A 12,066-nucleotide genomic window follows, 5' to 3' on the forward strand; every position below is an offset into this window, starting at 1 on the left:
CTTCTCTGTCCTCATCTACATCCATAGACATTAATATGGAGGAAAGTATGTGCCCCCTACATCCACCTCCGGGTGCTTCTCTGTCCTCATCTACATCCATAGACATTAATATGGAGAAAGTATGTGCCCCCCACATCCACCTCCAGGGGCTTCTCTGTCCTCATCTACATCCATAGACATTAATATGGAGAAAGTATGTGCCCCCCACATCCACCTCCAGGGGCTTCTCTGTCCTCATCTACATCCATAGACATTAATATGGAGAAAGTATGTGCCCCCCACATCCACCTCCAGGGGCTTCTCTGTCCTCATCTACATCCATAGACATTAATATGGAGAAAGTATGTGCCCCCCACATCCACCTCCAGGGGCTTCTCTATCCTCCATCCATAGACATTAATATGGAGAAAGTATGTGCTCCCCACATCCACCTCCGGGGGCTTCTCTGTCCTCCATAGACATATCTGCAGAAGGGCAACTCCATATTAATATCGGCTCCTGCTGTTCTGGGATTTCTACAAGATTTTGGAGTCTTCTGTAGGATTTTTGCCCCTTCATCCAGAAGCAGATTTGTTGGGTCAGATACTGATGTTGGGAGAGGCCGGGCTCTCAATCTTTTGGATAAGGCTGATGTCTCTGTGCGGCCGCTCATGTTCTCCTCCATGTCTGTATGGGGCTCTGTGCGGCCGCTCATGTTCTCCTCCATGTCTGTATGGGGCTCTGTGCGGCCGCTCATGTTCTCCTCCGTGTCTGTATGGGGCTCTGTTCGGCCGCTCATGTTCTCCTCCATGTCTGTATGGGGCTCTGTTCGGCCGCTCATGTTCTCCTCCATGTCTGTATGGGGCTCTGTGCGGCCGCTCATGTTCTCCTCCATGTCTGTATGGGGCTCTGTGCGGCCGCTCATGTTCTCCTCCGTGTCTGTATGGGGCTCTGTGCGGCCGCTCATGTTCTCCTCCGTGTCTGTATGGGGCTCTGTGCGGCCACTCATGTTCTCCTCCGTGTCTGTATGGGGCTCTGTGCGGCCGCTCATGTTCTCCACCCTTCATGTCTGTATGGGGTTCTGTGCGGCCGCTCATGTTCTCTCCTCCATGTCTGTATTGGTCTCTGTGCGGCCGCTCATGTTCTCTCCTCCATGTCTGTATTGGTCTCTGTGCGGCCGCTCATGTTCTCCTCCGTGTCTGTATGGGGCTCTGTGCGGCCGCTCATGTTCTCCTCCATGTCTGTATGGGGCTCTGTGCGGCCGCTCATGTTCTCCTCCATGTCTGTATGAGGCTCTGTGCGGCCGCTCATGTTCTCCTCCATGTCTGTATGGGGCTCTGTGCGGCCGCTCATGTTCTCTCTTCCATGTCTGTATGGGGCTCTGTGCGGCCGCTCATGTTCTCCTCCATGTCTGTATGGGGCTCTGTGCAGCCGCTCATGTTCTCTCCTCCATGTCTGTATGGGGCTCTGTGCGGCCCCTCATGTTCTCCTCCATGTCTGTATGGGGCTCTGTACGGCCGCTCATGTTCTCCTCCATGTCTGTATGGGGCTCTGTGCGGCCGCTCATGTTCTCCTCCATGTCTGTATGAGGCTCTGTGCGGCCGCTCATGTTCTCCTCCATGTCTGTATGGGGCTCTGTGCGGCCGCTCATGTTCTCCTCCATGTCTGTATGGGGCTCTGTGCGGCCGCTCATGTTCTCCTCCATGTCTGTATGGGGCTCTGTGCGGCCGCTCATGTTCTCTCTTCCATGTCTGTATGGGGCTCTGTGCGGCCGCTCATGTTCTCCTCCATGTCTGTATGGGGCTCTGTGCAGCCGCTCATGTTCTCTCCTCCATGTCTGTATGGGGCTCTGTGCGGCCCCTCATGTTCTCCTCCATGTCTGTATGGGGCTCTGTGCGGCCGCTCCTGTTCTCCTCCATGTCTGTATGGGGCTCTGTGCGGCCGCTCATGTTCTCCTCCATGTCTGTATGGGGCTCTGTGCGGCCGCTCATGTTCTCCTCCATGTCTGTATGGGGCTCTGTGCGGCCGCTCATGTTCTCCTCCATGTCTGTATGGGGCTCTGTGCGGCCGCTCATGTTCTCTCTTCCATGTCTGTATGGGGCTCTGTGCGGCCGCTCATGTTCTCCTCCATGTCTGTATGGGGCTCTGTGCGGCCGCTCATGTTCTCTCTTCCATGTCTGTATGGGGCTCTGTGCGGCCCCTCATGTTCTCCTCCATGTCTGTATGGGGCTCTGTGCAGCCGCTCATGTTCTCTCCTCCATGTCTGTATGGGGCTCTGTGCGGCCCCTCATGTTCTCCTCCATGTCTGTATGGGGCTCTGTACGGCCGCTCATGTTCTCCTCCATGTCTGTATGGGGCTCTGTGCAGCCGCTCATGTTCTCCTCCATGTCTGTATGAGGCTCTGTGCGGCCGCTCATGTTCTCCTCCATGTCTGTATGAGGCTCTGTGCGGCCGCTCATGTTCTCCTCCATGTCTGTATGGGGCTCTGTGCGGCCGCTCATGTTCTCCTCCATGTCTGTATGGGGCTCTGTGCGGCCGCTCATGTTCTCCTCCATGTCTGTATGGGGCTCTGTGCGGCCGCTCATGTTCTCCTCCATGTCTGTATGGGGTTCTGTGCGGCCGCTCATGTTCTCCTCCATGTCTGTATTGGTCTCTGTGCGGCCGCTCATGTTCTCCTCCGTGTCTGTATGGGGCTCTGTGCGGCCGCTCATGTTCTCCTCCGTGTCTGTATGGGGCTCTGTGCGGCCGCTCATGTTCTCCTCCGTGTCTGTATGGGGTTCTGTGCGGCCGCTCATGTTCTCCTCCGTGTCTGTATGGGGCTCTGTGCGGCCGCTCATGTTCTCCTCCGTGTCTGTATGGGGCTCTGTGCGGCCGCTCATGTTCTCCTCCATGTCTGTATGGGGCTCTGTGCGGCCGCTCATGTTCTCCTCCGTGTCTGTATGGGGTTCTGTGCGGCCGCTCATGTTCTCCTCCGTGTCTGTATGGGGCTCTGTGCGGCCGCTCATGTTCTCCTCCGTGTCTGTATGGGGCTCTGTGCGGCCGCTCATGTTCTCCTCCGTGTCTGTATGGGGCTCTGTGCGGCCGCTCATGTTCTCCTCCGTGTCTGTATGGGGCTCTGTGCGGCTGCTCATGTTCTCCTCCATGTCTGTATGGGGCTCTGTGCGGCCGCTCATGTTCTCCTCCGTGTCTGTATGGGGTTCTGTGCGGCCGCTCATGTTCTCCCTCCATGTCTGTATGGGGCTCTGTGTGGCCGCTCATGGGGGGGCGAGTGGCCGGAGGTTATACACCGTGGGGCTGGGTGTTATACGCTGGGGTGTGGAGGGGCTGGAGGTTATACACTGGGGGGGTGGATGGGCCGGATGTTATACACTGGGGGGGTCGATGGGCCGGAGGTTAAACACTGGGGGGTCGAGGGGCCGGACGTTAAACACTGGGGGGTCGAGGGGCCGGAGGTTAAACACTGGGGGGTCGAGGGGCCGGACGTTATATGCTTGGGGTTCAGGCCGTTACCTGGCTGTGACTGTACAGAAACATGTGGCAGAGGAGCTCCCACGTCATGCGTCCTGAAAGTATTAAAATGCTCGCGGCAGATGATTATCGGTAGGATCAGCCTTTTAAGTGTCGCGGATCAGGAAAGAGCGAGCTCTGTTCACTATGACTTGCATCAGGAAATCCAGCAAAGGAGAGAACAGTGAGGGAGCGGAAATCCAAGATGGCGCCCGTACATTCTAGAAGAGAAAGGCGGCAGCAAGAGGTCAACAGAGATGCAGTGGTGAGACTGGAGCAATCACTCCTACGTCAACAACCCCTGGTTCTTCTCCGTTACAGACCGGCCCGGTCTCCTCGGCGACGGGAATTCACCAGGCCGCTCCCGCTTTATGATTCATGTCAGGACGAGATAGGGGAAGATACCGGGTTACAGCAGCTTTCACCAAGCCCATCGGCTAGCTGCAGCAGGACTGGAGGCTAGAGACTGGAGAAAGTGGTCTAAATTTGTGGCTATAAAGAAAAGACTGCGGGCTCTGGGTGTGCAGTACTCCATGATTTGTCAGGCCAAGCTCAGGCTGGCGGCCTTGGCATCAACATCATTCTTTGAGACCTCCAAATCTGCTCTTAAGTGTCTGGACAGACATGAGCAGCCGCTTCATGAAAGGGAGGATCGTGGCTGTGGCATCAGGAGTGACCATTTATTACGCCAGGACCTCTGCAGGTTTGAAAGGGATGGAGGGTTGAGGAAAGCTGGTAGCGTGGTGGTCACACTCGGTGCAGCGGGTCCCTCCGGAATATGCATTCTCAGTATTGGCCTAATGTGAGACAATTTATGCACCGTTCTTGGCCAGTCCCAATAAAGACTTGGTCCCCCGACCCTCAGCGAGTATAGGGGCAGGTCTACAAATGTTGCCTTGTTGGAGTGCAGTTTTTGTAGGGTGGACGTTTTGTAGCTCTTTATGGGAGTGCAACCCAATATATTTCATGGTGGAGGATGCTCCTGATAAATGCCCTGTCCTGGAGTGTCCGGGGGTTGGGGAACAACCATACGACAGGCTGTTTTTGAATTTCTTAAATCATTTACCGCAGTAGTGATGGGTCTTCGTATACCTCAGTAGTGATTACATCTTTGTCTTGTCCTGACAGAAGGAGGGAATCTCCTCTCTCCTAGCCTTCTCCGTGGTTACAGGCAGGTCCGATATGTAGAATATTGATTTATGTGCCTCCTCCATATTGGTGTGTCCCCATGCAGGAAGACTTGATTGGCGGCCTGAGGTTCTGCGGATACCAGTGGGTTTATGGTTGCCTTGTAGGATGTCTGTGGCTCGCTCTCCACCCTCTAGTCACCTAATACAGGAGATAGGCCTGGTTGCCGTGTAGGATGTCTGTGGCTCGCTCTCCACCCTCTAGTCACCTAATACAGGAGATAGGCCTGGTTGCCGTGTAGGATGTCTGTGGCTCGCTCTCCACCCTCTAGTCACATAATACAGGAGATAGGCCTGGTTGCCGTGTAGGATGTCTGTGGCTCGCTCTCCACCCTCTAGTCACCTAATACAGGAGATAGGCCTGGTTGCCGTGTAGGATGTCTGTGGCTCGCTCTCCACCCTCTAGTCACCTAATACAGGAGATAGGCCTGGTTGCCGTGTAGGATGTCTGTGGCTCGCTCTCCACCCTCTAGTCACCTAATACAGGAGATAGGCCTGGTTGCCGTGTAGGATGTCTGTGGCTCGCTCTCCACCCTCTAGTCACCTAATACAGGAGATAGGCCTGGTTGCCGTGTAGGATGTCTGTGGCTCGCTCTCCACCCTCTAGTCACCTAATACAGGAGATAGGCCTGGTTGCCGTGTAGGATGTCTGTGGCTCGCTCTCCACCCTCTAGTCACCTAATACAGGAGATAGGCCTGGTTGCCGTGTAGGATGTCTGTGGCTCGCTCTCCACCCTCTAGTCACCTAATACAGGAGATAAGCCTGGTTGCCGTGTAGGATGTCTGTGGCTCGCTCTCCACCCTCTAGTCACCTAATACAGGAGATAGGCCTGGTTGCCGTGTAGGATGTCTGTGGCTCGCTCTCCACCCTCTAGTCACCTAATACAGGACATAGGCCTGGTTGCCGTGTAGGATGTCTGTGGCTCGCTCTTCACCCTCTAGTCACCTAATACAGGAGATAGGCCTGGTTGCCGTGTAGGATGTCTGTGGCTCGCTCTCCACCATCTAGTCACCTAATACAGGAGATAGGCATGGTTGCCGTGTAGGATGTCTGTGGCTCGCTCTCCACCCTCTAGTCACCTAATACAGGAGATAGGCCTGGTTGCCATGTAGGATGTCTGTGGCTCGCTCTCCACCCTCTAGTCACCTAATACAGGAGATAGGCCTGGTTGCCGTGTAGGATGTCTGTGGCTCGCTCTCCACCCTCTAGTCACCTAATACAGGAGATAGGCCTGGTTGCCGTGTAGGATGTCTGTGGCTCGCTCTCCACCCTCTAGTCACCTAATACAGGAGATAGGCCTGGCAGATATGTTGAGGAGGCCACTTCTGGAAGCTCCATGTCACTTTTTATTTCTACCTTAGACAGATATGAGGTTATTACATCACGCTGTGATGGTCCTTTTGCCTCTTGGACCATTCGCCTTCGCACTTCTCATTATAAGCAGTGGTGGGTCCTCATCGTCCCCTCAGATGGAAATTGAGTCCATTCAGCAGGAAATTAGTAGAATAGAGTGAATTTGGGGTATACGTCCATAGACCTAGTTTGGGAAGGCATGAAAGTCTACGTAAGTGGGGGGGGTGTACATTAAAGAAATTTGTAAAAAAAATATATGCAAATACAAAGTGTGTCCAGCTGATATAAGGACCAGTGCCCCCCCGAGTCTGTCAGGTATTGGGAGGAGGCTCCGAATCAGCTGGAATCCTGCCTGTTGGAACAAAGGAGAGACCACCAGTCGGTTATTAGCATAAACTGTCCAGTCTCCAAATTATAGTAATTATGCATCATCTTCAGGAGGACGGGCTGTAGGGACTGAATCCTATCCTTGGGGGTCCTACGAAATTTCTACTCAGAACAGTTAAACTCTCATTAGTCTTGTATGGAGAGTGAGCCACGTAGACCTGATCGATTAACCTGCCCCATCGCATGAAATCCGCGAGGAACGTGGGAGTAAAATATCGAGAGAAAAGCTGCAACTGGCTCTAGAAAGGATGCAGATCCACAGCCCCGGGTGAATGGCTTCCCATACTGGATTTTAAGCATATGAAGATGAATTGGTCCTTGTTGTCGCTCATTTGATGGTTCGAAAGAGCTTGACCAGCACCTCCTGAAACCCCGAGTGCTATGAAATCTTCTCCTGGGAGAGGCCTCACTGATACAGTATAACGAAGATAAGAACAAGGAGTCCTGGAGGTGATGATCTGACCCCGAAAACCCTAATCTCACATCCTTCTGTCTGGGATCACATGAAGAGACACCAGCCTCATACACAGAAGATCTGGGGTCAGTTCTCCTAGATGTTGTGATCCACCTCTTCATTATCCTGTGTGCAAGTGACGAGAAGTGATTGGAGGGGTCAGGCACTAACCAGATACTGATGATAGTGGCGACAGGCTTCCCCCAGATACTAATGACGGAGGGAACAGGCAGTCACCAGATACTGATGATAGAGGCGATGGGTGGTCACGATCACCAGATACTGACGACGAAGGTGGTCAGCAGATACTGATGATGGTTTTGACAGGCGGTCACCGGATACTGATGATGGAGGCGATAGATGGTCACCGGATACTGATGATGGAGGCGATGGATGGTCTTGGTCACCAGACACTAACGATGAAGGTGGTCAGCAGATACTGATGATGGTTGCGACGGGTGGTCACCGGATACTGATGATGGAGGCGATGGATGGTCAACAGATACTGATGATGTTTGCGACGGGTGGTCACCGGATACTGATGATGGAGGCGATGGATGGTCACCAGATTCTGATGATGGAGGCGATGGATGGTCAACAGATACTGATGATTTTTGCGACAGGCGGTCACCGGATACTGATGATGGAGGCGATGGATGGTCGCCGGATACTGATGATGGAGGCGATGGATGGTCATGGTCACCAGACACTAACGATGAAGGTGGTCAGCAGATACTGATGATGGTTGCGACGGGTGGTCACCGGATACTGATGATGGAGGCGATGGATGGTCAACAGATACTGATGATGTTTGCGACGGGTGGTCACCGGATACTGATGATGGAGGCGATGGATGGTCACCAGATTCTGATGATGGAGGCGATGGATGGTCAACAGATACTGATGATTTTTTGCGACAGGCGGTCACCGGATACTGATGATGGATGGTCGCCGGATACTGATGATGGAGGTGATGGATGGTCACCAGATACTGATGATGGATGGTCAACAGATACTGATGATTTTTGCGACAGGCGGTCACCGGATACTGATGATGGAGGCGATGGATGGTCGCCGGATACTGATGATGGAGGTGATGGATGGTCACCAGATTCTGATGATGGAGGCGATGGATGGTCAACAGATACTGATGATTTTTGCGACAGGCGGTCACTGGATACTGATGATGGAGGTGATGGATGGTCACCAGATACTGATGGGATTTACATTTCTCTTTTGTTCATTCTCTCTGGAATTGATAAGCTGTTAACCCTTCTATTCATGGAAGGTGCTTCTGCATGGTCTGTATGCACGCTCACCACACAACCTCCTCTGCCTCTATGCACGCTCACCACACAACCTCCACTGCCTCTATGCACGCTCACCACACAAGACTCCATTGCTGAGCAAAAAGCATGTTTAATCGCATTTACAGTTTGAGCAACAACATTTAGAAAAGCCTGTGAAATACTGGGAGATTATAGTCTGGTCAGATGAGAAAAAAATTGAACTCTTTAGATGCCATAATACACACCATGTTCAGAGGCCAAAAGACACTGCACATCACCCCAAAAACACCATACCAACAGTGAAGTTTGGAGGCGGGAACATCATAGTGTGGGGCTGTTTTGGGCATACCGTACTGGCAAACTTAATATAATTGATGGAAGGATGAATGGACAAATGTCCCGAGACATTCCTCCTAATAATCTGCTGCCATCTACCAGCAAAATAATGATCCCAAACAGACAGTTGAGGAATCTCTCAATTGGCTTCAGAGGAAGAAAATAAATCTGCTAGAATGGCCGAACCGATCATCGAACCTGAAACCTATAGCAAAAGTATGAAAGGAACTAAAACTCTCATAGAAGGAGACCACGGAAGCTTCAGGATGTGACGAGTGTTTGTGTGGAAGACTGGGCCAAAATCGCACCTGAGCAATGTCTGCAACTAGTTTCTCCATACAGGAGGAGTCATGAAGATTTATCACCAAGAAAGGCTTTTGTATGAAGTATTGAATACATTTCAGTAAGTGTGCGCAATACTTTATCTCTGCATCATTTCTCATTATTACACATCATTTCTGGACATCTCTGGTGATTTCTTCCCTGTGTGGATTGGACGGGTTATTACCGAGATCTGAGGAGATTCTCATGTTAATAGCACCTTTACCAATAGATTTACTTAGGGTTAGGGTTATATGTAGTGTCCTCCTGATGATGACCCCTACATGTATGTGTATATATGTAGTGTCCTCCTGATGATGACCCTCTACATGTATGTGTATATATGTAGTGTCCTCCTGATGATGACCCTCTACATGTATGTGTATATATGTAGTGTCCTCCTGATGATGACCCTCTACATGTATGTGTATATATGTACTGTCCTCCTGATGATGACCCCCTGCATGTATGTGTATATATGTAGTGTCCTCCTGATGATGACCCTCTACATGTATGTGTATATATGGAGTGTCCTCCTGGTGATGACCTCCTACATGTATGTGTATATATGTAGTGTCCTCCTGATGATGACCCCCTGCATGTATGTGTATATATGGAGTGTCCTCCTGATGATGACCCTCTACATGTATGTGTATATATGGAGTGTCCTCCTGATGATGACCCCTACATGTATGTGTATATATGTACTGTCCTGATGATGACCCCCTACATGTATGTGTATATATGGAGTGTCCTCCTGATGATGACCCCCTGCATGTATGTGTATATATGGAGTGTCCTCCTGATGATGACCCCCTGCATGTATGTGTATATATGGAGTGTCCTCCTGATGATGACCCCTACATGTATGTGTATATATGTAGTGTCCTCCTGATGATGACCCTCTACATGTATGTGTATATATGTACTGTCCTCCTGATGATGACCCCCTGCATGTATGTGTATATATGTAGTGTCCTCCTGATGATGACCCTCTACATGTATGTGTATATATGGAGTGTCCTCCTGGTGATGACCTCCTACATGTATGTGTATATATGTAGTGTCCTCCTGATGATGACCCTCTACATGTATGTGTATATATGTACTGTCCTCCTGATGATGACCCCCTGCATGTATGTGTATATATGTACTGTCCTCCTGATGATGACCCCCTGCATGTATGTGTATATATGGAGTGTCCTCCTGATGATGACCCCTACATGTATGTGTATATATGGAGTGTCCTCCTGATGATGACCCTCTACATGTATGTGTATATATGGAGTGTCCTCCTGATGATGACCCCTACATGTATGTGTATATATGTACTGTCCTGATGATGACCCCCTACATGTATGTGTATATATGGAGTGTCCTCCTGATGATGACCCCCTGCATGTATGTGTATATATGGAGTGTCCTCCTGATGATGACCCCCTGCATGTATGTGTATATATGGAGTGTCCTCCTGATGATGACCCCCTACATGTATGTGTATATATGGAGTGTCCTCCTGATGATGACCCCCTACATGTATGTGTATAGATGGGGTGTCCTCCTGATGATGACCCCCTACATGTATGTGTATATATGTAGTGTCCTCCTGATGATGACCCCCTGTGTAACATACCTGGCGGCGTCCTTGCATGGTGGTCCATCTCCCACTGTGCAGGTGGTCCATCTCCTGTCCAGAATGTCTCTCTGGCTTCCCTCCATGCTGTCTGTTTGTGTCTGTTTCTGCTGCTTAAGGGCGGCGCCCGATCACTTCCTGCCTTTTGTACCTGCTGTGGGTCACACCCCTTGTGCGTCCTCAGCCTATTGCTGTCTGTCACTTGGTATATAGCTCAGCAGCTCCCTTCTATCCCTGCCTGAGCATAGTGTTTCCTTCAGTGTGTGCTTGCACTCTGAAGGTGCCAGGTCCCGTCTCTTGTCTCCTGCTTTTTGTATCAGTTCCCGTGTCTGAACTGAGTCCTGTATGTCTCCTGCTTTGCGGTATCAGCTCCCGTGTCTGAACTGTGTCCTGTATGTCTCCTGCTTTGCGGTATCAGCTCCCGTGTCTGAACTGAGTCCTGTATGTCTCCTGCTTTGCGGTATCAGCTCCCGTGTCTGAACTGAGTCCTGTATGTCTCCTGCTTTGCGGTTTCAGCTCCCGTGTCTGAACTGACTCCTTTCTGTGTTCTCTTGTCTGTCCTGTCTGAACACGCTCCTAGCCTGTTCCTCTCGCCTTCTAGTGGCCGATTTCCTAGACCCGCTCCTGTGTCTGGTCTGTCCTGTCTGAACACGCTCCTTGCCTGTTCGTTCCGCCTTCTAGTGGCCGATTTCCTAGACCCGCTCCTGCGTCTGGTCTGTCCTGTCTGAACACGCTCCTTGCCTGTTCGTTCCGCCTCTCTGGGGGCCGTATTCCCAGACCCGCTCCTGTATCCCTCTGCAGTGTCGGTCTCCTCCGTACACTCAGTTCCAGTCTGAACTCTCTCCTGTCCTTTACCTGCTTTGCCTCTATGTCCGTTCCCTTCCTTTTTCTGCAGAGTCTGAACTCGTACCTAACTCCTGCTTGTTGTCTCTGCAAGTACTGTGTGAGTATCTGGCTCTGTCTTTCCCTTCCTGTCTGTTCCGTGTGAACAGAGCCCTGTCCTCCCTGCTCAGCCTTGTCTGCACTCTAGCTGTGCTTGCCTGTAACCCTCTGCCTGTATTGTTCCTGAGTCCCGGTGTGTACTGGGTCCTATCCCGCCTGTGTTCCTACCTGCTAGTGCCTCCCTGTCTGCACTCTAGCTGTGCTTGCCTTTACCCCCCTGCCTGCATACCCGCCTGCCTGCATACCAGTCGTGCCTGCCTTTACCCTCCAGTCTGTGTGCCAGCCTACCAGCCTGTTCCTGTATTTCCCTGTGTGGGTCAACAGCCGTGTCCGGGGTCTGTCCTGGAGTAGCACCTGGTCCCTCTGCTCGGTTCCTCCTTGGTGCACTGGCGTCGTATGCCGTCGTGCGACCCTGGTCGGATCGGGTGAATACTTAGTCACGCCCCTCCAGGCATTCACTCTCCGGCACGGTCCAGTGGAATCACTACCAATCACACGCACACGCCGCTTAGCCCGGGCGTGTGCATAACACCCTGCATGTATGTGTATATATGTAGTGTCCTCCTGATGATGACCCCCTGCATGTATGTGTATATATGTAGTGTCCTCCTGATGATGACCCCCTGCATGTATGTGTATATATGTAGTGTCCTCCTGATGATGACCCTCTACATGTA

At 51.7% G+C, this 12,066-nt stretch overlaps 1 protein-coding gene across 3 annotated transcripts in view; it reads left to right on the forward strand.

Annotated features, from left to right (window-relative positions):
• Window positions 1-12,066, forward strand: part of CUL9 (cullin 9) — a 171,862-nt gene that overhangs the window by 74,565 nt on the left and 85,231 nt on the right. The window lies entirely within an intron of this gene.

This window comes from Phyllobates terribilis, unplaced genomic scaffold (assembly GCF_046119375.1).
Source record: "Phyllobates terribilis strain yellow unplaced genomic scaffold, ASM4611937v1 Scaffold_3__8_contigs__length_932513732, whole genome shotgun sequence".
Taxonomy (NCBI): Eukaryota; Metazoa; Chordata; class Amphibia; order Anura; family Dendrobatidae; genus Phyllobates; species Phyllobates terribilis.